The 19,151-nt window shown below is 46.4% G+C and overlaps 6 non-coding genes and 34 pseudogenes across 6 annotated transcripts; all 40 read left to right on the forward strand.

Moving 5' to 3' along the window:
• The first annotated feature begins 90 nt into the window (after positions 1-90).
• On the forward strand, positions 91-209 carry LOC148251062 (5S ribosomal RNA; annotated as a pseudogene).
• A 563-nt stretch (positions 210-772) lies between these two features.
• Positions 773-891, forward strand: LOC148251063 (5S ribosomal RNA; annotated as a pseudogene).
• A 561-nt stretch (positions 892-1,452) lies between these two features.
• LOC148251064 (5S ribosomal RNA) lies at positions 1,453-1,570 on the forward strand (annotated as a pseudogene).
• A 203-nt stretch (positions 1,571-1,773) lies between these two features.
• Positions 1,774-1,892, forward strand: LOC148251065 (5S ribosomal RNA; annotated as a pseudogene).
• Positions 1,893-2,101: 209 nt separating this feature from the next.
• Positions 2,102-2,220, forward strand: LOC148251066 (5S ribosomal RNA; annotated as a pseudogene).
• A 562-nt stretch (positions 2,221-2,782) lies between these two features.
• Positions 2,783-2,901, forward strand: LOC148251067 (5S ribosomal RNA; annotated as a pseudogene).
• Positions 2,902-3,461: 560 nt separating this feature from the next.
• LOC148251068 (5S ribosomal RNA) lies at positions 3,462-3,581 on the forward strand (annotated as a pseudogene).
• Positions 3,582-3,785: 204 nt separating this feature from the next.
• LOC148251069 (5S ribosomal RNA) lies at positions 3,786-3,904 on the forward strand (annotated as a pseudogene).
• A 209-nt stretch (positions 3,905-4,113) lies between these two features.
• On the forward strand, positions 4,114-4,232 carry LOC148251070 (5S ribosomal RNA). Its single transcript, XR_015815856.1, has one exon. It is a non-coding gene; the product is annotated as a 5S ribosomal RNA (ribosomal RNA).
• Positions 4,233-4,436: 204 nt separating this feature from the next.
• Positions 4,437-4,555, forward strand: LOC148251071 (5S ribosomal RNA; annotated as a pseudogene).
• Positions 4,556-4,764: 209 nt separating this feature from the next.
• LOC148251072 (5S ribosomal RNA) lies at positions 4,765-4,883 on the forward strand. Its single transcript, XR_015815225.1, has one exon. It is a non-coding gene; the product is annotated as a 5S ribosomal RNA (ribosomal RNA).
• A 204-nt stretch (positions 4,884-5,087) lies between these two features.
• LOC148251073 (5S ribosomal RNA) lies at positions 5,088-5,206 on the forward strand (annotated as a pseudogene).
• A 210-nt stretch (positions 5,207-5,416) lies between these two features.
• On the forward strand, positions 5,417-5,534 carry LOC148251074 (5S ribosomal RNA; annotated as a pseudogene).
• A 204-nt stretch (positions 5,535-5,738) lies between these two features.
• On the forward strand, positions 5,739-5,857 carry LOC148251075 (5S ribosomal RNA; annotated as a pseudogene).
• Positions 5,858-6,063: 206 nt separating this feature from the next.
• On the forward strand, positions 6,064-6,182 carry LOC148251076 (5S ribosomal RNA; annotated as a pseudogene).
• Positions 6,183-6,744: 562 nt separating this feature from the next.
• On the forward strand, positions 6,745-6,863 carry LOC148251077 (5S ribosomal RNA). The gene has a single exon (XR_015814424.1). It is a non-coding gene; the product is annotated as a 5S ribosomal RNA (ribosomal RNA).
• A 558-nt stretch (positions 6,864-7,421) lies between these two features.
• On the forward strand, positions 7,422-7,540 carry LOC148251078 (5S ribosomal RNA; annotated as a pseudogene).
• A 205-nt stretch (positions 7,541-7,745) lies between these two features.
• LOC148251079 (5S ribosomal RNA) lies at positions 7,746-7,864 on the forward strand (annotated as a pseudogene).
• Positions 7,865-8,424: 560 nt separating this feature from the next.
• On the forward strand, positions 8,425-8,543 carry LOC148251080 (5S ribosomal RNA). The gene has a single exon (XR_015815193.1). It is a non-coding gene; the product is annotated as a 5S ribosomal RNA (ribosomal RNA).
• Positions 8,544-8,748: 205 nt separating this feature from the next.
• LOC148251081 (5S ribosomal RNA) lies at positions 8,749-8,867 on the forward strand (annotated as a pseudogene).
• A 557-nt stretch (positions 8,868-9,424) lies between these two features.
• On the forward strand, positions 9,425-9,543 carry LOC148251082 (5S ribosomal RNA; annotated as a pseudogene).
• A 204-nt stretch (positions 9,544-9,747) lies between these two features.
• LOC148251083 (5S ribosomal RNA) lies at positions 9,748-9,866 on the forward strand (annotated as a pseudogene).
• A 209-nt stretch (positions 9,867-10,075) lies between these two features.
• Positions 10,076-10,194, forward strand: LOC148251084 (5S ribosomal RNA; annotated as a pseudogene).
• Positions 10,195-10,753: 559 nt separating this feature from the next.
• On the forward strand, positions 10,754-10,872 carry LOC148251085 (5S ribosomal RNA; annotated as a pseudogene).
• An 881-nt stretch (positions 10,873-11,753) lies between these two features.
• On the forward strand, positions 11,754-11,872 carry LOC148251086 (5S ribosomal RNA; annotated as a pseudogene).
• A 566-nt stretch (positions 11,873-12,438) lies between these two features.
• On the forward strand, positions 12,439-12,557 carry LOC148251087 (5S ribosomal RNA; annotated as a pseudogene).
• A 208-nt stretch (positions 12,558-12,765) lies between these two features.
• Positions 12,766-12,884, forward strand: LOC148251088 (5S ribosomal RNA; annotated as a pseudogene).
• A 562-nt stretch (positions 12,885-13,446) lies between these two features.
• Positions 13,447-13,565, forward strand: LOC148251089 (5S ribosomal RNA; annotated as a pseudogene).
• A 205-nt stretch (positions 13,566-13,770) lies between these two features.
• LOC148251090 (5S ribosomal RNA) lies at positions 13,771-13,889 on the forward strand (annotated as a pseudogene).
• A 561-nt stretch (positions 13,890-14,450) lies between these two features.
• Positions 14,451-14,568, forward strand: LOC148251091 (5S ribosomal RNA; annotated as a pseudogene).
• A 203-nt stretch (positions 14,569-14,771) lies between these two features.
• Positions 14,772-14,890, forward strand: LOC148251092 (5S ribosomal RNA; annotated as a pseudogene).
• A 209-nt stretch (positions 14,891-15,099) lies between these two features.
• On the forward strand, positions 15,100-15,218 carry LOC148251093 (5S ribosomal RNA). Its single transcript, XR_015814549.1, has one exon. It is a non-coding gene; the product is annotated as a 5S ribosomal RNA (ribosomal RNA).
• A 204-nt stretch (positions 15,219-15,422) lies between these two features.
• LOC148251094 (5S ribosomal RNA) lies at positions 15,423-15,541 on the forward strand (annotated as a pseudogene).
• A 209-nt stretch (positions 15,542-15,750) lies between these two features.
• Positions 15,751-15,869, forward strand: LOC148251095 (5S ribosomal RNA; annotated as a pseudogene).
• Positions 15,870-16,431: 562 nt separating this feature from the next.
• Positions 16,432-16,550, forward strand: LOC148251096 (5S ribosomal RNA). Its single transcript, XR_015814425.1, has one exon. It is a non-coding gene; the product is annotated as a 5S ribosomal RNA (ribosomal RNA).
• Positions 16,551-16,751: 201 nt separating this feature from the next.
• On the forward strand, positions 16,752-16,870 carry LOC148251097 (5S ribosomal RNA; annotated as a pseudogene).
• Positions 16,871-17,429: 559 nt separating this feature from the next.
• Positions 17,430-17,547, forward strand: LOC148251098 (5S ribosomal RNA; annotated as a pseudogene).
• Positions 17,548-17,753: 206 nt separating this feature from the next.
• LOC148251099 (5S ribosomal RNA) lies at positions 17,754-17,872 on the forward strand (annotated as a pseudogene).
• A 560-nt stretch (positions 17,873-18,432) lies between these two features.
• Positions 18,433-18,551, forward strand: LOC148251100 (5S ribosomal RNA; annotated as a pseudogene).
• Positions 18,552-18,756: 205 nt separating this feature from the next.
• On the forward strand, positions 18,757-18,875 carry LOC148251101 (5S ribosomal RNA; annotated as a pseudogene).
• Positions 18,876-19,151: the final 276 nt, after the last annotated feature.

Raw genomic sequence — 19,151 nt, forward strand, 5'->3', positions numbered from 1 at the left:
GGAGAGGTGCAGTGTGAACGCACAAGGAAACAAATGATTGGAGGGGGGGAGGGAAGAAGGAGTGTATGTATTTTCAGCACGAAATTAAACAGGTGCGGTCACACCAGCACAAATGCACCGGATCCCATCAGAACTCCGCAGTTAACTATGCTTTGGCAAAAGTAGTACAATGATGGGTTACCTCCTGGGAAGTTCTCGTGCTGCACCCTTTTTCTTTTTTTCAGATGTGCCGCTCGACGTTATGCGCGACTTTAATTATGGTCCGCAGATTTATTCGCAAATGTGAGCCACGGCGCCGTGGCATTTTACTTGATATTTGAACGAGAACGAGAGGGGCAGTGCGCACGCACAAGGAAACAAATGACGGGAGGGGGAAGAAAGGAGAAGGAGTGTATGTATTTGCAGCGCGAAATGAAACAGGTGCGATCATACCAGCACTTATGCAACGGATTCTATCAGAACTCCGTAGGTAAGGGTGCTTGGGCGAGAGTAGTACTAGCATTGGTTACCTCCTGCAAAGTCCTTATATTTCACCCATTTTCTTGTGAAGTCCTCGTGTTGCACTCATTTTTTTGCAGATGATTCTTTCGACGTTACGCGCGACTTGAATTATGGTCCTCAGGTTAATTCGCAAATGTGAGTCATGGCGCTGTAGCATTTTACTTGATATTAGAACAAGAACGGGAGGTGCAGTGCGCACGCACAAGGAAACAAATGACGAGAGGGGGAAGAAAGGGGAATGAGTTTATGTATTTGCAGCGCAAAATTAAAAAGGTGCGATCATACCAGCACTAATGCACCGGATCCCATCAGAACTCCACAGTGAAGTGTGCTTGGGCGAGATTAGTACTCGGATGGGTGACCACTTGGGAAGCCTTCGTGTTGCACCTATTTTTTTTCGGATGGATTGTTCGACATTACGCGCGAATGGAATTATAAACCGTTGGTTCATTTGCAAAGGTGAGTCACGGTGCCGGGGCATATTACTTGATATTAGAACGAGAAAGAGAGATGCAGAGTGCATGCACAAGGAAACAAATGACGGGAGGGGGGATGGAAGAAGAAAGAGTGTATGTATTTGCAGTGTAGAATGAAACATGAGGGATCATACCAGCACTAATGCAACGGATTCTATCAGAACTCAGCAGTTAAGGGTGCTTGGGCGAGAAAAGTACTCGGATGGGTGACCTCTTGCAAAGTCCTTATATTTCACCCATTTTCTTGGGAGGTCCTCGTGTTGCACCCATCTTTTTGCAGATGATTCTTTCGACATTACGCGCGACTTGATTTATGGTCCGCAGATTTATTCGCAAATGTGAATCACGGCGCCATGACATTTTACTTGATATTAGAACGAGTACGGGAGGTGCAGTGCGCACGCACAAGGAAACAAATGACGGGATGAGGAAGAAAAGAGAATGAGTGTATGTATTTGAAGCGCAAAATTAAACAAGTGGCATCATACCAGCACTTCTGTACTAGATCCCATCAGAACTCTGCAGTTAAGTGTGCTTGGGCGAGAGTAGTACTCGGATGAGTGACCTCTTGGGAAGTCCTCGTATTGCAACAATTTTTTTTCAGATGGGTCGTTCGACGTTACGCGCGACTGGAACTATGGTCCGCTGGTTTATACGCAATTGTGAGTCAAGGAGCAGGGGCATTTTAATCGATATTAGAACGAGAAGGAGAGGTGCAGTGTGAACGCACAAGGAAACAATTGATGGGAGGGGGAGGGAAGGAGAAGGAGTATGTATTTTCAGCACGAAATGAAACAGGTGCGATCATACCAGCACTAATGCAACGGATTCTATCAGAACTCCGTAGGTAAGGGTGTTTGGGCGAGAGTAGTACTAGCATGGGTTACCTCCTGGGAAGTTCTCGTGTTGTACCCATTTTCTTTTTTTCAGATGTGTCGTTCGACGTTACGCGCGACTTTAATTATGGTCCACAGATTTATTCGCAAATGTGAGTCACGGCGCCGTGGCATTTTACTTGATATTTGAACGAGAACGAGAGGTGCAGTATGCACGCACAAGGAAAGAAATGACGGGAGGGGGAAGAAAGGAGAAGGAGTTTATGTATTTGCAGCGCGAAATTAAACAGGTTCGATCATACCAGCACAAATGCACCGGATCCCATCAGAACTCCGCAGTTAAGTGTGCTTGGGCGAGAGTAGTACTCGGATGGGTGACCTCCTTGGAAGTCCTCGTGTCGCACTAATTTTTTTTTCAGACGGGTCGTTCGACGTTACGTTCGACTGGAACTAGGGTCCACTGGTTTATACGCAAATGTGAGTCAAGAAGCAGGGGCATTTTAATTGATATTAGAACGAGAAAGAGAGATGCAGAGTGCACGCACAAGGAAACAAATGACGGGAGGGGGGATGGAGGGAGAAAAAGTGTATGTATTTGCAGCGCAGAATGAAACATGAGCAATCATACCAGCTCCAATGCAACGGATTCTATCAGAACTCCGCAAGTTAAGGGTGCTTGGGCGAGAGAAGCACTAGGATGGGTGACCTCCTGCGAAGTCCTTATATTTCACCCATTTTCTTAGGAAGTCCTCGTGTTGCACCCATTTTTTTACAGATGATTCTTTCGACGATACGCACGATTTGAATTACGGTCCTCAGGTTTATTCGCAAATGTGAGTCACGGCACCGTAGCATTTTACTTGATATTAGAACGAGCACGGGAGGTGCAGTGCGCACGCACAAGGAAGCGAATAACAGGAGGGGGAAGAAAGGGGAAGGAGTTTATGTATTTGCAGCGCGAAATTAAACGGGTGCGATCATACCACCACTAATGCACCGGATACCATCAGAACTCCGCAGTTAAGTGTGCTTGGGCGAGAGTAGTACTCGGATGGGTGACCTCTTGGGAAGTCCTCGTATCGCAACAATTTTTTTTCAGATGGGTCGTTCAACGTTACGCGCGACTGGAACTCATGTCCGCTGGTTTATACGCAAATGTGAGTGAAGAAGCAGGGGCATTTTAATCGATATTAGAACGAGAAGGAGAGGTGCAGTGTGAACGCACAAAGAAACAATTGATGGGAGAAGGAGGGAAGGAGAAGGAGTATATGTATTTTCAGCATGAAATGAAACAGGTGCGATCAAACCAGCACAAATGCAACGGATTCTATCAGAACTCCGCAGTTAAGGGTGCTTGGGCGAGAAAAGTACTCGGATGGGTGACCTCCTGCGAAGTCCTTATATTCCACCCATTTTCTTGGGAGGTCCTCGTGTTGCACCCATCTTTTTGCAGATGATTCTTTCGACGTTACGCGCGACTTGATTTATGGTCCGCAGGTTTATTCGCAAATGTGAGTCACGGAGCCGTGACATTTTACTTGATATTAGAACGAGTACGAGAGGTGCAGTGCGCACGCACCAGGAAACAAATGAAGGGAGGAGGAAGAAAAGAGAAGGAGTGTATGTATTTGAAGCGCAAAATTAACCAAGTGGCATCATACCAGCACTGATGCACTGGATCCCATCAGAACTCTGCAGTTAAGCGTGCTTGGGCGAGAGTAGTACTCGGATGGGTGACCTCTTGTGGGAAGTCCTCGTATCGCAACAATTTTCTTTCAGATGGGTAGTTCGACGTTACGCGCGACTAGAACTATGATCTGCTGGTTTATACTCAAATGTGAGTGAAGGAGCAGGGGCATTTTAATCGATATTAGAACGAGAAGGAGATGTGCAGTGTGAACGCACAAGGAAACAAATGATGGGAGGGGGGGAGGGAAGAAGGAGTGTATGTATTTTCAGCACCAAATTAAACAGGTGCGGTCACACCAGCACAAATGCACCGGATCACATCAGAACTTCGCAGTTAAGTGTGCTTTGGCGAAAGTAGTACAAAGATGGGTTACCTCCTAGGAAGTTCTCGTGTTGCACCCATTTTCTTTTTTTCAGATGTGCCGTTCGACGTTACGCGAGACTTTAATTATGGTCCGCAGATTTATTCGCAAATGTGAGTCACGGCACCGTGGCATTTTACTTGATATTTGAACGAGAACGAGAGGTGCAGTGCGCACGCAAAAGGAAACAAATGACAGGAGGGGGAAGAAAGGAGAAGGAGTTTATGTATTTGCAGCGCGAAATTAAACAGGTGCGACCATACCAGCACTAATGCATCGGATCCCATCAGAACTCTGCAGTTAAGTGTGCTTGGGCGAGAGTAGTACTTGGATGGGTGACCACTTGGGAAGCCCTCGTGTTGCACCTATTTTTTTTCGGATTGGTTTTTCGACGTTACGCGCGAATGGAATTGTAAACCGCTGGTTTATTTGCAAAGGTGAGTCACGGTGCCGGGGCATATTACTTGATATTAGAACGAGAAAGAGAGATGCAGAGTGCACGCACAAGGAAACAAATGATGGGAGGGGGGGAGGGAAGAAGGAGTGTATGTATTTTCAGCACCAAATTAAACAGGTGCGGTCACACCAGCACAAATGCACCGGATCCCATCAGAACTTCGCAGTTAAGTGTGCTTTGGCGAAAGTAGTACAATGATGGGTTACCTCCTGGGAAGTTCTCGTGTTGCACCCATTTTCTTTTTTTCAGATGTGCCGTTCGACGTTACGCGCGACTTGAATTATGGTCCGCAGATTTATTCGCAAATGTGAGTCACGGCACCGTGGCATTTTACTTGATATTTGAACGAGAACGAGAGGTGCAGTGCGCACGCAAAAGGAAACAAATGACAGGAGGGGGAAGAAAGGAGAAGGAGTTTATGTATTTGCAGCGTGAAATTAAACAGGTGCGACCATACCAGCACTAATGCATCGGATCCCATCAGAACTCTGCAGTTAAGTGTGCTTGGGCGAGAGTAGTACTTGGATAGGTGACCACTTGGGAAGTCCTCGTGTTGCACCTATTTTTTTTCGGATTGGTTTTTCGACGTTACGCGCGAATGGAATTATAAACCACTGGTTCATTTGCAAAGGTAAGTCACGGTGCCGGGGCATATTACTTGATATTAGAACGAGAAAGAGAGATGCAGAGTGCACGCACAAGGAAACAAATGATGGGAGGGGGGGAGGGATGAAGGAGTGTATGTATTTTCAGCACCTAATTAAACAGGTGCGGTCACACCAGCACAAATGCACCGGATCCCATCAGAACTTCGCAGTTAAGTGTGCTTTGGCGAAAGTAGTACAATGATGGGTTACCTCCTGGGAAGTTCTCGTGTTGCACCCATTTTTTTTTTTTCATATGTGTCGTTCGACGTTACGCGCGACTTTAATTATGGTCTGCAGATTTATTCGCAAATGTGAGTCACGGCGCCGTGGCATTTTACTTGATATTAGAACGAGTACGAGAGGTGCAGTGCGCACGCACAAGGAAACAAATGACGGGAGGAGGAAGAAAAGATTAGGAGTGTATGTATTTGAAGCGCAAAATTAAACAAGTGGCATCATACCGACACTAATGTACTGGATCCCATTAGAACTCTACAGTTAAGTGTGCTTGGGCGAGAGTAGTACTCGGATGGGTGACCTCTTGAGAAGTCCTCGTATCGCAGCAATTTTTTTTCAGATAGGTCGTTCGACATTATGCGCGACTGGAACTATGGTCCGCTGGTTTATACGCAAATGTGAGTCAAGAATCAGGGGCATTTTAATCGATATTAGAACGAGAAGGAGAAATGCAATGTGAACGCAAAAGGAAACAAATGATGGGAGGGCGGGAGGGAAAAAGGAGTGTATGTATTTTCAGCACGAAATTAAACAGGTGCGGTCACACCAGCACAAATGCACCGGATCCCATCAGAACTCCGCAGTTAAGTGTGCTTTGGCGAAAGTAGTACAATGATGGGTTACCTCCTGGGAAGTTCTCGTGTTGCACCCATTTTTTTTTCAGATGTGCCATTCGACGTTACGCGCGACTTTAATTATATTCCGCAGATTTATTCGAAAATGTGAGTCACTGCGCCGTGACATTTTACTTGATATTTATACGAGAACGAGAGGTGCAGTGCACACGCACAACGAAACAAATGACGGGAAGGGGAAGAAAGGAGAAGGAGTCTACGTATTTGCAGCGCGAAATTAAATAGGTGCCATCATACCAGCACTAATGCACCGTATCCCATCAGAACTTAGCAGTTAAGTGTGCTTGGGCGGGAGTAGTACTCGGATTGGTGACCTCCTGGGAAGTACTCGTGTTGCACCCATTTTTTTTTCAGATCGATCATTCGACGTTACGCGCGAATGCAATTATAAACCGCTGGTTCATTCGCAAAGGTGAGTCATGATACCAGGGCATTTTAGTTGATATTAGAACAAGAAGGAGAGATGCAGAGTGCACACACAAGGAAACAAATAACGGGAGATGGGATGGAGGGAGAAAGAGTGTATGTATTTGCAGCGTAGAATGAAACATGAGCAATCATACCAGCACCAATGCAACGGATTCTATCAGAACTCCGCAAGTTAAGGGTGCTTGGGCGAGAGTAGCACTAGGATGGGTGACCTCATGCGAAGTCCTTATATTTCACCTATTTTCTTAGAAAGTCCTCGTGTTGCACCCATTTTTTTGCAGATGATTCTTTCGACGTTACGCGCGACTTGAATTATGGTTCTCAGGTTTATTCGCAAATGTGAGTCACGGCACCGTAGCATTTTACTTGATATTAGAACGAGCACGGGAGGTGCAGTGCGCACACATAAGGAAACAAATGACGGGAGGGGGAAGAAAGGAGAAGGAATTTATGTATTTGCAGCGCGAAAGTAAACGGGTGCGATCATACCAGCACTAATGCACCGGATCCCATCAGAACTCCGCAGTTAAGTGTGCTTGGGCGAGAGTAGTACTCGGATGGGTGACCTCCTTGGAAGTCCTCGTGTCGCACCAATTTTTTTCAGACGGGTCGTTCGACGTTACGCGCGACTGGAACTAGGGTCTACTGGTTTATACGCGAATGTGAGTCAAGAAGCAGGGGCATTTTAACTGATATTAGAACGAGAAGAAGAGGTGCAGTGTGAACGCACAAGGAAACAATTGATGGGAGGGGGAGGGAAGGAGAAGGAGTGTATGTATTTTCAGCACGAAATGAAACAGGTGCGATCATACCAGCACTAATGCAACGGATTCTATCAGAGCTCCGTAGGTAAGGGTGCTTTGGCCAGAGTAGTACTAGCATGGGTTACCTCCTGCGAAGTCCTTATATTTCACCCATTTTCTTGTGAAGTCCCCGTGTTGCGCCCATTTTTTTGCAAATGATTCTTTCGACGTTACGCACGACTTGAATTATGGTCCTCAGGTTTATTCGCAAATGTGAGTCACGGTGCCGTGACATTTTACTTGATATTAGAACGAGAACGGGAGGTGCAGTGCGCACGCACAAGGAAACAAATGACGGGAGGGGGAAGAAAGGGGAATGAGTTTGTGTATTTGCAGAGCGAAATTAAACAGGTGCGATCATGCCAGCACTAATGCACCGGATCCCATCAGAACTCCGCAGTTATTTGTGCTTGGGCGAGATTAGTAATCGGATGGGTGACCTCCTGGGAAGTACTCGTGTCGCACAAATTTTTTTTCAGACGAGTCGTTCGACGTTACGCACGTCTGGAACTAGGGTACGCTGGTTTATACGCAAATGTGAGTCAAGAAGCAGGGGCATTTTAATCGATATTAGAACGAGAATGAGAGGTGAAGTGTGAACGCACAAAGAAACAATTGACGGGAGGGGGAAGAAAGGAGAATGAGTTTGTGTATTTGCAGAGCGAAATTAAACAGGTGCGATCATGCCAGCATTAAAGCTCCGGATCCCATCAGAACTCCACAGTTAAGTGTGCTTGGGCGGGAGTAGTACTCGGATGGGTGACCACTTGGGAAGCCCTCGTGTTGTACCAATTTTTTTTCGGATGGGTTGTTCGACGTTACGCGCGAATGGAATTATAAACCGCTGGTTCATTTGCAAAGGTGAGTCACGGTGCCGGGGCATATTACTTAATATTAGAACGAGAAAAAGAGATGCAGAGTGCACGCACAAGGAAACAAATGACGGGAGGGGGGATGGGAGGAGAAAGAGTGTATGTATTTGCAGTGCAGAATGAAACATGAGGGATCATACCAGCACTAATGCAACGGATTCTATCAGAACTCCGCAGTTAAGGGTGCTTGGGCGAGAAAAGTACTAGGATGGGTGACCTCCTGCGAAGTCCTTATATTTCAACCATTTTCTTGGGAGGTCTTTGTGTTGCACCCATCTTTTTGCAGATGATTCTTTCGACGTTACGCGCGACTTGATTTATGGTCCGCAGGTTTATTCGCAAATGTGAGTCACGGCACCGTGGCATTTTACTTGATATTTGAACGAGTACGGGAGGTGCAGTGCGCACGCACAAGGAAACAAATGACGGGAGGGGGAAGAAAGGGGAATGAGTTTATCTATTTGCAGCGCAAAATTAAACAGGTGCGATCATACCAGCACTAATGTACCGGATCCCATCAGAACTCCGCAGTGAAGTGTGCTTGGGCGAGATTAGTACTCGGATGGGTGACCTCCTGGGAAGTCCTCGTGTCGCATCAATTTTTTTTCAGACGGGTCGTTCGACGTTACGCGCGTCTGGAACTAGGGTCCACTGGTTTATACGCAAATGTGAGTCAAGAAGCAGGGGCATTTTAATTAATATTAGAACGAGAATGAGATGTGAAGTGTGAACGCACAAAGAAACAAATGATGGGAAGGGGAAGAAAGGAGAAGAAGTGTATGTATTTGCAGCGCGAAATTAAACAGGTGCGATCATACCAGCACTAAAGCTCCGGATCCCATCAGAACTCCGCAGTTAAGTGTGCTTGGGCGAGAGTAGTACTCGGATGGGTGACCACTTGGTAAGCCCTCGTGTTGCACAAATTTTTTTCAGACGGGTCGTTCGATGTTACGCGCGACTGGAACTATGGTCCGCTGGTTTATACGCAAATGTGAGTCAAGAATCAGGGGTATTTTAATCGATATTAGAACGAGAAGGAGAGGTGCAGTGTGAACGCACAAGGAAACAAATGATGGGAGGAGGGGAGGGAAGAAGGAGTGTATGTATTTTCAGCACGAAATGAAACAGGTGCGATTATACCAGCACTAATGCATCGGATTCTATCAGAACTCCATAGGTAAGGGTGCTTGGGCGAGAGTAGTACTAGCATGGGTTACCTCCTGCGAAGTCCTTATATTTCACCCATTTTCTTGTGAAGTCCTCGTGTTGCACCCATCTTTTTGTACATGATTCTTTCGACGTTACACGCGACTTGATTTATGGTCCGCAGGTTTATTCACAAATGTGAGTCACGGCGCCGTGGCATTTTACTTGATATTAGAACGACTACGGGAGGTGCAGTTCGCACGCACAAGGAAACAAATGACGGGATGGGGAAGAAAAGAGAAGGAGTTTATATATTTGCAGCACGAAATTAAACAGGTGTGATTATACCAGCACTAATGCACTGGATCCCATCAGAACTCTGCAGTTAAGCGTGCTTGGGAGAAAATAGTTCTCGGATGGGTGACCTCTTGGGAATTCCTCGTATCGCAACAATTTTTTTTTAGATGGGTCGTTCGACGTTACGCGCGACTGGAACTATGGTCCGCTTGTTTATACGCAAATGTGAGTCAAGAATCAGGGACTTTTTAATCGATATTAGAACGAGAAGGAGAGGTGCAGTGTGAACGCACAAGGAAACAAATGATGGGAGGGGGGGAGGGAAGAAGGAGTGTATGTATTTTCAGCACGAAATTAAACAGGTGCGGTCACACCAGCACAAATGCACCGGATCCCATCAGAACTCCGCAATTAAGTGTGCTTTGGCAAAAGTAGTACAATGATGGGTTACCTCCTCGGAAGTTCTGGTGTTGCACCCATTTTCTTTTTTTCAGATGTGCCGTTCGACGTTACGCGCGACTTTAATTATGGTTCGCAGATTTATTCGCAAATGTGAGTCACGTCGCCGTGGCATTTTACTTGATATTTGAACGAGAACGAGAGGTGCAGTGCGCACGCACAAGGAAACAAATGAAGGGAGTGGGAAGAAAGGAGAAGGAGTTTATGTATTTGCAGTGCGAAATTAAACATGTGCGATCATACCAGTACTAATGCACTGGATCCCATCAAAACTCCGCAGTTAAGTGTGCTTGGGCGAGAGCTGTACTCGGATGGGTGACATCCTGAGAAGTCCTCGTGTCGCACTAATTTTTTTCCAGACGGGTCGTTCGACGTTACGCGCGACTGGAACTAGGGTCCGCTGGTTTATACGCAAATGTGAGTCAAGAAGCAGGGACATTTTAATCGATATTAAAACGAGAATGAGAGATGCAGAGTGCACGCACAAGGAAACAATTGATGGGAGGGGGAGGGAAGGAGATGGAGTGCATGTATTTTCAGCACGAAATGAAACAGGTGCGATCATACCAGCACTAATGCAACGGATTCTATCAGAACTCCGTAGGTAAGGGTGCTTGGGCGAGAGTAATACTTGCATGGGTTACCTCCTGCGAAGTCTTTGTATTTAACCCATTTTCTTGTGAAGTCCTCGTGTTGCACCCATTTTTTTGTAGATAATTCTTTCGACGTTACGCGCGACTTGAATTATGGTCCTCAGGTTTATTCGCAAATGTGAGTCACGGCGCTGTAGCATTTTAATCGATATTAGAACGAGAACGGGAGGTGTAGTGCGCACGCACAAGGAAACAAATGACCGGAGGGGGAAGAAAGGAGAAGGAGTGTATGTATTTGCAACGCGAAATTAAACAGGTGCGATCATACCAGCACTAAAGCCCTGGATCCCATCAGAACTCCGCACTTAAGTGTGCTTGGGTGAGAGTAGTACTCGGATGGGTGACAACTTGGGAAGCCCTCGCGTTGCACCTATTTTTTTCGGATGGGTTGTTCGACGTTACGCGCAAATGGAATTATAAACCGCTGGTTCACTTGCAAAGGTGATTCACTGTGCCGGGGCATATTACTTGATATTAGAACGAGAAAGAGAGGTGCAGAGTGCACGCACAAGGTAACAAATGACGGGTGGGTGGATGGGAGGAGAAAGAGTGTATGTATCTACAGTGCATAATGAAACATGAGGGATCATACCAGCACTAATGCAACGGATTCTATCAGAACTCCGCAGATAAGGGTGCTTGGGCGAGAAAAGTACTTGGATGGGTGACCTCCTGCGAAGTCCTTATATTTCACCCATTTTCTTGGGTGGTCCTCGTGTTACACCCATCTTTTTGCAGATGATTCTTTCGACGTTACGCGCGACTTGATTTATGGTCCGCAGGTTTATTGGCAAATGTGAGTCACGGCGCCGTTGCATTTTACTTGATATTAGAACGAGTACGGGAGGTGCAGTGCGCACGCACAAGGAAACAAATAACGGGATGAGGAAGAATAGAGAGGGAGTATATGTATTTGAAGCGCAAAATTAAACAAGTGGCATCATACCAGCACTAATGCACTGGATCCCATCAGAACTCTGCAGTTAAGTGTGCTTTCGCGAGAGTAGTACTAGATGGGTGACCTCTTGTGAAGTCCTCGTATCGCAGCAATTTTTTTTCATATGGGTCGTTCGACGTTACGCGCGACTGGAACTATGGTCCGCTGGTTTATACGCAAATGTGAGTCAAGAATCAGTGGCATTTTAATCGATATTAGAACGAGAAGGAGAGGTGCAGTGTGAACGCACAAGGAAACAAATGATGGGAGGGGAGGAGGGAAGAAGGAGTGTATGTATTTTCAGCACGAAATTAAACAGGTGCGGTCACACCAGCACAAATGCACCGGATCCCATCATAACTCCGCAGTTAAGTGTGCTTTGGCGAAAGTAGTACAATGATAGGTTACCTCCAGGGAAGTTCTCGTGTTGCACCCATTTTCTTTTTTTCAGATGTGCCGTTCGACGTTACGCGCGACTTTAATTATGGTCCGCAGATTTATTCGCAAATGTGAGTCACGGCGCCGTGGCATTTTACTTGATATTTGAACGAGAACGAGAGGTGCAGTGCGCACGCACAAGGAAACAAATGACGGGAGGGGGGATGGAGGGAGAAAAAGTGTATGTATTTGCAGCGCAGAATGAAACATGAGCAATCATACCAGCACCAATGCAACGGATTCTATCAGAACTCCGCAAGTTAAGGGTGCTTGGGCGAGAGTAGCACTAGGATGGGTGACCTCCTGCGAAGTCCTTATATTTCACCCATTTTCTTAGGAAGTCCTTGTGTTGCACCCATTTTTTTGCAGATGATTCTTTCGACGATACGCGCGACTTGAATTATGGTCCTCAGGTTTATTCGCAAATGTGAGTCACGGCACCGTAGCATTTTACTTTATATTAGAACGAGCACGGGAGGTGCAGTGCGCACGCACAAGGAAACAAATGACGGGAGGGGGGATGGAAGGAGAAAAAGTGTATGTATTTGCAGCGCAGAATTAAACGGGTGCGATCATACCAGCACTAATGCAACAGATTCGATCAGAACTCCGTAGGTAAGGGTGCTTGGGCGAGAGTAGTACTAGCATGGGTTACCTCCTGGGAAGTTCTCGTGTTGCACCCATTTTCTTTTTTTCAGATGTGCCGTTCGACGTTACTCGCGACTTTAATTATGGTCCGCTTGTTTATACGCAAATGTGAGTCAAGAATCAGGGACTTTTTAATCGATATTAGAACGAGAAGGAGAGGTGCAGTGTGAACGCACAAGGAAACAAATGATGGGAGGGGGGGAGGGAAGAAGGAGTGTATGTATTTTCAGCACGAAATTAAACAAGTGCGGTCACACCAGCACAAATGCACCGGATCCCATCAGAACTCCGCAGTTAAGTGTGCTTTGGCGAAAGTAGTACAATGATGGGTTACCTCCTGGGAAGTTCTCGTGTTGCACCCATTTTCTTTTTTTCAAATGTGCCGTTCGACGTTATGCGCGCTTTAATTATGGTCCGCAGGTTTATTCGCAAATGTGAGTCACGGTGCTGTGGCATTTTACTTGATATTTGAACGAGAACGAGAGGTGTAGTGCGCACGCACAAGGAAACAAATAACGGGAGGGGGAAGAAAGGAGAAGGAGTGTATGTATTTGCAGCGTGAAATGAAACAGGTGCGATCATACCAGCACTAATGCAACGGATTCTATCAGAACTCCGTAGGTAAGGGTGCTTGGGCGAGAGTAGTACTAGCATGGGTTGCCTCCTGCGAAGTCCTTATATTTCACCCATTTTCTTGTGAAGTCCTCGTGTTGCACCCATTTTTTTGCAGATGATTCTTTCGATGTTACGCGCGACTTGAATTATGGTCATCAGGTTTATTCGCAAATGTGAGTCACGGCGCTGTAGCATTTTACTTGATATTAGAACGAGCACGGGAGGTGCAGTGCGCACGCACAAAGAAACAAATGACGGGAGGGGGAAGAAAGGGGAAGGAGTTTATGTATTTGCAGCGCGAAATTAAACAGGTGCGATCATACCACTACTAATGCACCGGATACCATCAGAACTCTGCAGTTAAATGTGCTTGGGCGAGATTAGTACTCGGATTGGTGACCTCCTGGGAAGTCCTCGTGTCGCACCAATTTTTTTTCAAACGGGTCGTTCGACGTTACACGCGTCTGGAACTAGGGTCCGCTTGTTTATACGCAAGTGTGAGTCAAGAAGCAGGGGCATTTTAATCGATATTAGAACGAGAATGAGAGGTGAAGTGTGAACGCACAAGGAAACAAATGACGGGAGGGGGAAGAAATGAGAAGGACTGTATGTATTTGCAGCACGAAATTAAACAGGTGCGATCATACCAGCACTAAAGCTCCGGATCCCATCAGAACTCTGCAGTTAAGTGTGCTTGGGCGAAAGTATTACTCGGATGGGTCACCACCTGGGAAGCCCTCGTGTTGCACCTATTTTTTTTCGGATGGGTTGTTCGATGTTACGCGCGAATGGAATTATAAACCGCTGGTTCATTTACAAAGGTGAGTCACGATGCCGGGGCATATTACTTGATATTAGAACGAGAAAGAGAGATGCAGAGTGCACGCACAAGGAAACAAATGACGGGAAGGGGGATGGAAGGAGAAAGAGTGTATGTATTTGCAGTGCAGAATGAAACATGAGGGATCATACCAGCACTAATACAACGGATTCTATCAGAACTCCGCAGTTAATGGTGCTTGGGCGAAAAAAGTTCTCGGATGGGTGACCTCCTGCGAAGTCCTTATATTTCACCCACTTTCTTGGGAAGTCCTCGTGTTGCACCCGTCTTTTTACAGATGATTCTTTCGACGTTTTGCGCGACTTGATTTATGGTCCGCAGGTTTATTCGCAAATGTGAGTCACGGTGCCGTGGCATTTTACTTGATATTAGAACGAGTACCGGAGGTGCAGTGCGCACGCACAAGGAAACAAATGATGGGATGTGGAAGAAACGAGAATGTGTGTATGTATTTGAAGCACAAAATTAAACAAGTGGCATCATACCAGCACTACTGCACTGGATCCCATCAGAACTCTGCAGTTAAGTGTGCTTGGGCGAGAGTAGTACTCGGATGGGTGACCTCTTGGGAAGTCCTCGTATCGCAACAATTTCTTTTCAGATGGGTCGTTCGACGTTAGGCGCGACTGGAACTATGGTCCGCTGGTTTATACGCAAATGTGAGTCAAGAATCAGGGGCATTTTAATCAATATTAGAACGAGAAGGAGAGGTGCAGTGTGAACGCACAAGGAAACAAATGATGGGAGGGGAGAGGGAAGAAGGAGTGTATGTATTTTCAGCACGAAATTAAACAGGTGTGGTCACACCAGCACAAATGCACCGGATCCCATCAGAACTCCGCAGTTAAGTGTGCTTTGGCGAAAGTAGTACAATGATGGGTTACCTCCTGGGAAGTTCTCGTGTTGCACCCATTTTCTTTTTTTCAGATGTGTCGTTCGACGTTACGCGCGACTTTAATTATGGTCCGCAGATTTATTCGCAAATGTGAGTCACGACGCCGTGGTATTTTACTTGATATTTGAACGAGAACGAGAGGTGCAGTGCGCACGCACAAGGAAACAAATGATGGGAGGGTGAAGAAAGGAGAATGAGTTTATGTATTTGCAGCGCGGAATTAAACGGGTGCGGTCATACCAGCACTAATGCACCGGATTCCATCAGAACTCCGCAGTTAAGTGTGCTTGGGCGAGAGTAGTACTTGGATGGGTGACCTCTTGGGAAGTCCTCGTGTCGCACCAATTTTTTATCAGACGGGTCGTTCGACGTTAAGCGCGACTGGAACTACAATCCGCTGGTTTATACGCAAATGTGAGTCAAGAATCTGGGGCATTTTAATCGATATTAGAACGAGAATGAGAGGTGCAGTGTGAATGCACAAGGAAACAAATGATGGGAGGGGGGGAGGGAAGAAGGAGTGTATGTATTTTATGCCCGAAATTAAACAGGTGCGCTCACACCAGCACAAATGCACCGAATCCCATCAGAACTCCGCAGTTAAGTGTGCTTTGACGAAAGTAGTACAATGATGGGTTACCTCCTGGGAAGTTCTCGTGTTGCACCCATTTTCTTTTTTTCAGATGTGCCGTTCGACGTTACGCGCGACTTTAATTATGGTCCGCAGATTTATTCGCAAATGTGAGTCACGGTGCTGTGGCATTTTACTTGATATTTGAACGAGAACGAGAGGTGCAGTGCGCACGCACAAGGAAACAAATGACGGGAGGGGGAAGAACGGAGAAGTAGTTTATGTATTTGCAGCGCGAACTTAAACGGGTGCGATCAAACCAGAACTAATACACCGGATCCCATCAGAACTCTGCAATTAAGTGTGCTTGGGCGAGAGTAGTACTCGGATGGGTGACCTCCTGGGAAGTACTGGTGTTGCACCCATTTTTTTTTCAGATCGATCATTCGACGTTACGCGCGAATGCAATTATAAACCGCTGGTTCATTCGCAAAGGTGAGTCATGATACCAGGGCATTTTAGTTGATATTAGAACAAGAAGGAGAGATGCAGAGTGCACACACAAGGAAACAAATAACGGGAGATGGGATGGAGGGAGAAAGAGTGTATGTATTTGCAGCGTAGAATGAAACATGAGCAATCATACCAGCACCAATGCAACGGATTCTATCAGAACTCCGCAAGTTAAGGGTGCTTGGGCGAGAGTAGCACTAGGATGGGTGACCTCATGCGAAGTCCTTATATTTCACCTATTTTCTTAGGAAGTCCTCGTGTTGCACCCATTTTTTTGCAGATGATTCTTTCGACGTTACGCGCGACTTGAATTATGGTCCTCAGGTTTATTCGCAAATGTGAGTCACGGCACCGTAGCATTTTACTTGATATTAGAACGAGCACGGGAGGTGCAGTGCGCACACACAAGGAAACAAATGACGGGAGGGGGAAGAAAGGAGAAGGAATTTATGTATTTGCAGCGCGAAAGTAAACGGGTGCGATCATACCAGCACTAATGCACCGGATCCCATCAGAACTCCGCAGTTAAGTGTGCTTGGGCGAGAGTAGTACTCGGATGGGTGACCTCCTTGGAAGTCCTCGTGTCGCACCAATTTTTTTCAGACGGGTCGTTCGACGTTACGCGCGACTGGAACTAGGGTCTACTGGTTTATACGCGAGTGTGAGTCAAGAAGCAGGGGCATTTTAACTGATATTAGAACGAGAAGAAGAGGTGCAGTGTGAACGCACAAGGAAACAATTGACCGGAGGGGGAAGAAAGGAGGAGTGTATGTATTTGCAGCGCGAAATTAAACAGGTGCGATCATACCAGCTCTAAAGACCCGGATCCCATCAGAACTCCGCACTTAAGTGTGCTTGGGCGAGAGTAGTACTCGGATGGGTGACAACTTGGGAAGCCCTCGCGTTGCACCTATTTTTTTCGGATGGGTTGTTCGACGTTACGCGCGAATAGAATTATAAACCGCTGGTTCATTTGCAAAGGTGAGTCACTGTGCCGGGGCATATTACTTGATATTAGAACGAGAAAGAGAGATGTAGAGTGCACACACAAAGAAACAAATGACGGGAGGGGGGATGGGAGGAGAAAGAGTGTATGTATTTGCAGTGCAGAATGAAACATGAGGGTTCATACCAGCACTAATGCAACGTATTCTATCAGAACTCCGCAGTTAAGGGTGCTTGGCCAAGAAAAGTACTCGGATGGGTGACCTCCTGCGAAGTCCTTATATTTCACCCATTTTCTTAGGAAGTCCTCGTGTTGCACCTATTTTTTTGCAGATGATTCTTTCGACGTTACGCGCGACTTAAATTATGGTCCTCAGATTTATTCACAAATGTGAGTCACGGCGCCGTGGCATTTTACTTGATATTAGAACGAGAACGGGAGGTTCAGTGCGCACGCACAAGGAAACAAATGACGGGAGGGGGAAGAGAGGGGAATGAGTTTATGTATTTGTAGCGCGAAATTAAACAGGTGCGATCATACCAGCACTAATGCACCGGATCCATCAGAACTCCACAGTTATGTGTGCTTGGGCGAGATTAGTACTCGGATGGATAACCTCCTGGGAAGTCCTCGTGTCGCACCAATTTTTTTTTCAGACGGGTCGTTCAACGTTACGCATGTCTGGAACTAGGGTCCGCTGGTTTATACGCAAATCTGAGTCAAGAAGCAGGGGCATTTTAATCGATATTAGAACGAGAATGAGAGGTGAAGTGTGAACGCACAAGGAAACAAATGACGGGAGGGGGAAGAAAGGAGAAGGAGTGTATGTATTTGCAGCGTGAAATTAAACAAGTCCGATTATACCAGCACTAAAGCTCCGAATCCCATCAGAACTCCGTAGTTAATTGTGCTTGGGCGAGAGTAGTACTCGGATGGGTGACCACTTGGGAAGCCCTCGTGTTGCACCAATTTTTTTTCGGATGGGTTGTTCGACGTTACGCGCGAATGGAATTATAAACTGCTGGTTCATTTGCAAAGGTGAGTCACGGTGCCGGGGCATATTACTTGATATTAGAACGAGAAAGAGAGATGCAGAGTGCACGCACAAGGAAACAAATGACCGGAGGGGGGATGGAAGGAGAAAGAGTGTATGTATTTGCAGTGCAGAATGAAACATGAGGGATCATACCAGCACTAATGCAACGGATTCTATCAGAACTCCGTAGGTAAGGGTGCTTGGGCGAGAGTAGTACTAGCATGGTTTACCTCCTGCAAAGTCCTTATATTTCACCCATTTTCTTGTGAAGTCCTCGTGTTGCACCCATTTTTTTGCAGATAATTCTTTCGACGTTACGCGCGACTTGAATTATGGTCCTCAGGTTTACTCGCAAATGTGAGTCACGGCGCCGTGGCATTTTACTTGATATTAGAACGAGAACGGGAGGTGTAGTGCGCACGCACAAGGAAACAAATGACGGGAGGGGGAAGAAAGGGGAATGAGTTTATGTATTTGTAGCGCAAAATTAAACGGGTGCGATCATACCAGCACAAATGCACCAGATACCATCAGAACTCCGCAGTTAAGTGTGCTGAAGCGAGATTTGTACTCGGATGGGTGACCTCCTGGGAAGTCCTTGTGTCGCACCAATTTTTTTTCAGACGGGTCATTCGACGTTAGGCGCGTCTGGAACTAGGGTCCGCTGGTTTATACGCAAATGTGAGTCTATAAGCAGGGGAATTTTAATCGATATTAGAACGAGAATGAGAGGTGAAGTGTTAACGCACAAGGATACAAATGACTGGAGGGGGAAGAAAGGAGAAGGAATGTATGTATTTGCAGCGCGAAATTAAACAGGTGCGATCATACCAGCACTAAAGCCTCGGATCCCATCAGAACTCCGCAGTTAAGTGTGCTTGGGCGAGAGTAGTACTCGGATAGGTGACCACTTGGGAAGCCCTCGTGTTGTACCTATTTTTTTTCGGATTGCTTGTTCGACGTTACGCGCGAATGGAATTATAAACCGCTGGTTCATTTACAAATGTTAGTCACAGTGCGGGGGCATATTACTTGATATTAGAACGAGAAAGAGAGATGCAGAGTGCACGCACAAGGAAACAAATGACGGGAGGGGGGATGGGAGGAGAAAGTGTGTATGTATTTGCAGTGCAGAATGAAACATGAGGGATCATACCAGCACTAATGCAACGGATTCTATCAGAACTCCGCAGTTAAGTGTCCTTTGGCGAA

The sequence above is a fragment of the Carica papaya genome, chromosome 8, assembly GCF_054855325.1.
Source record: "Carica papaya isolate Zhongbai chromosome 8, ASM5485532v1, whole genome shotgun sequence".
Classification (NCBI taxonomy): domain Eukaryota; kingdom Viridiplantae; phylum Streptophyta; class Magnoliopsida; order Brassicales; family Caricaceae; genus Carica; species Carica papaya.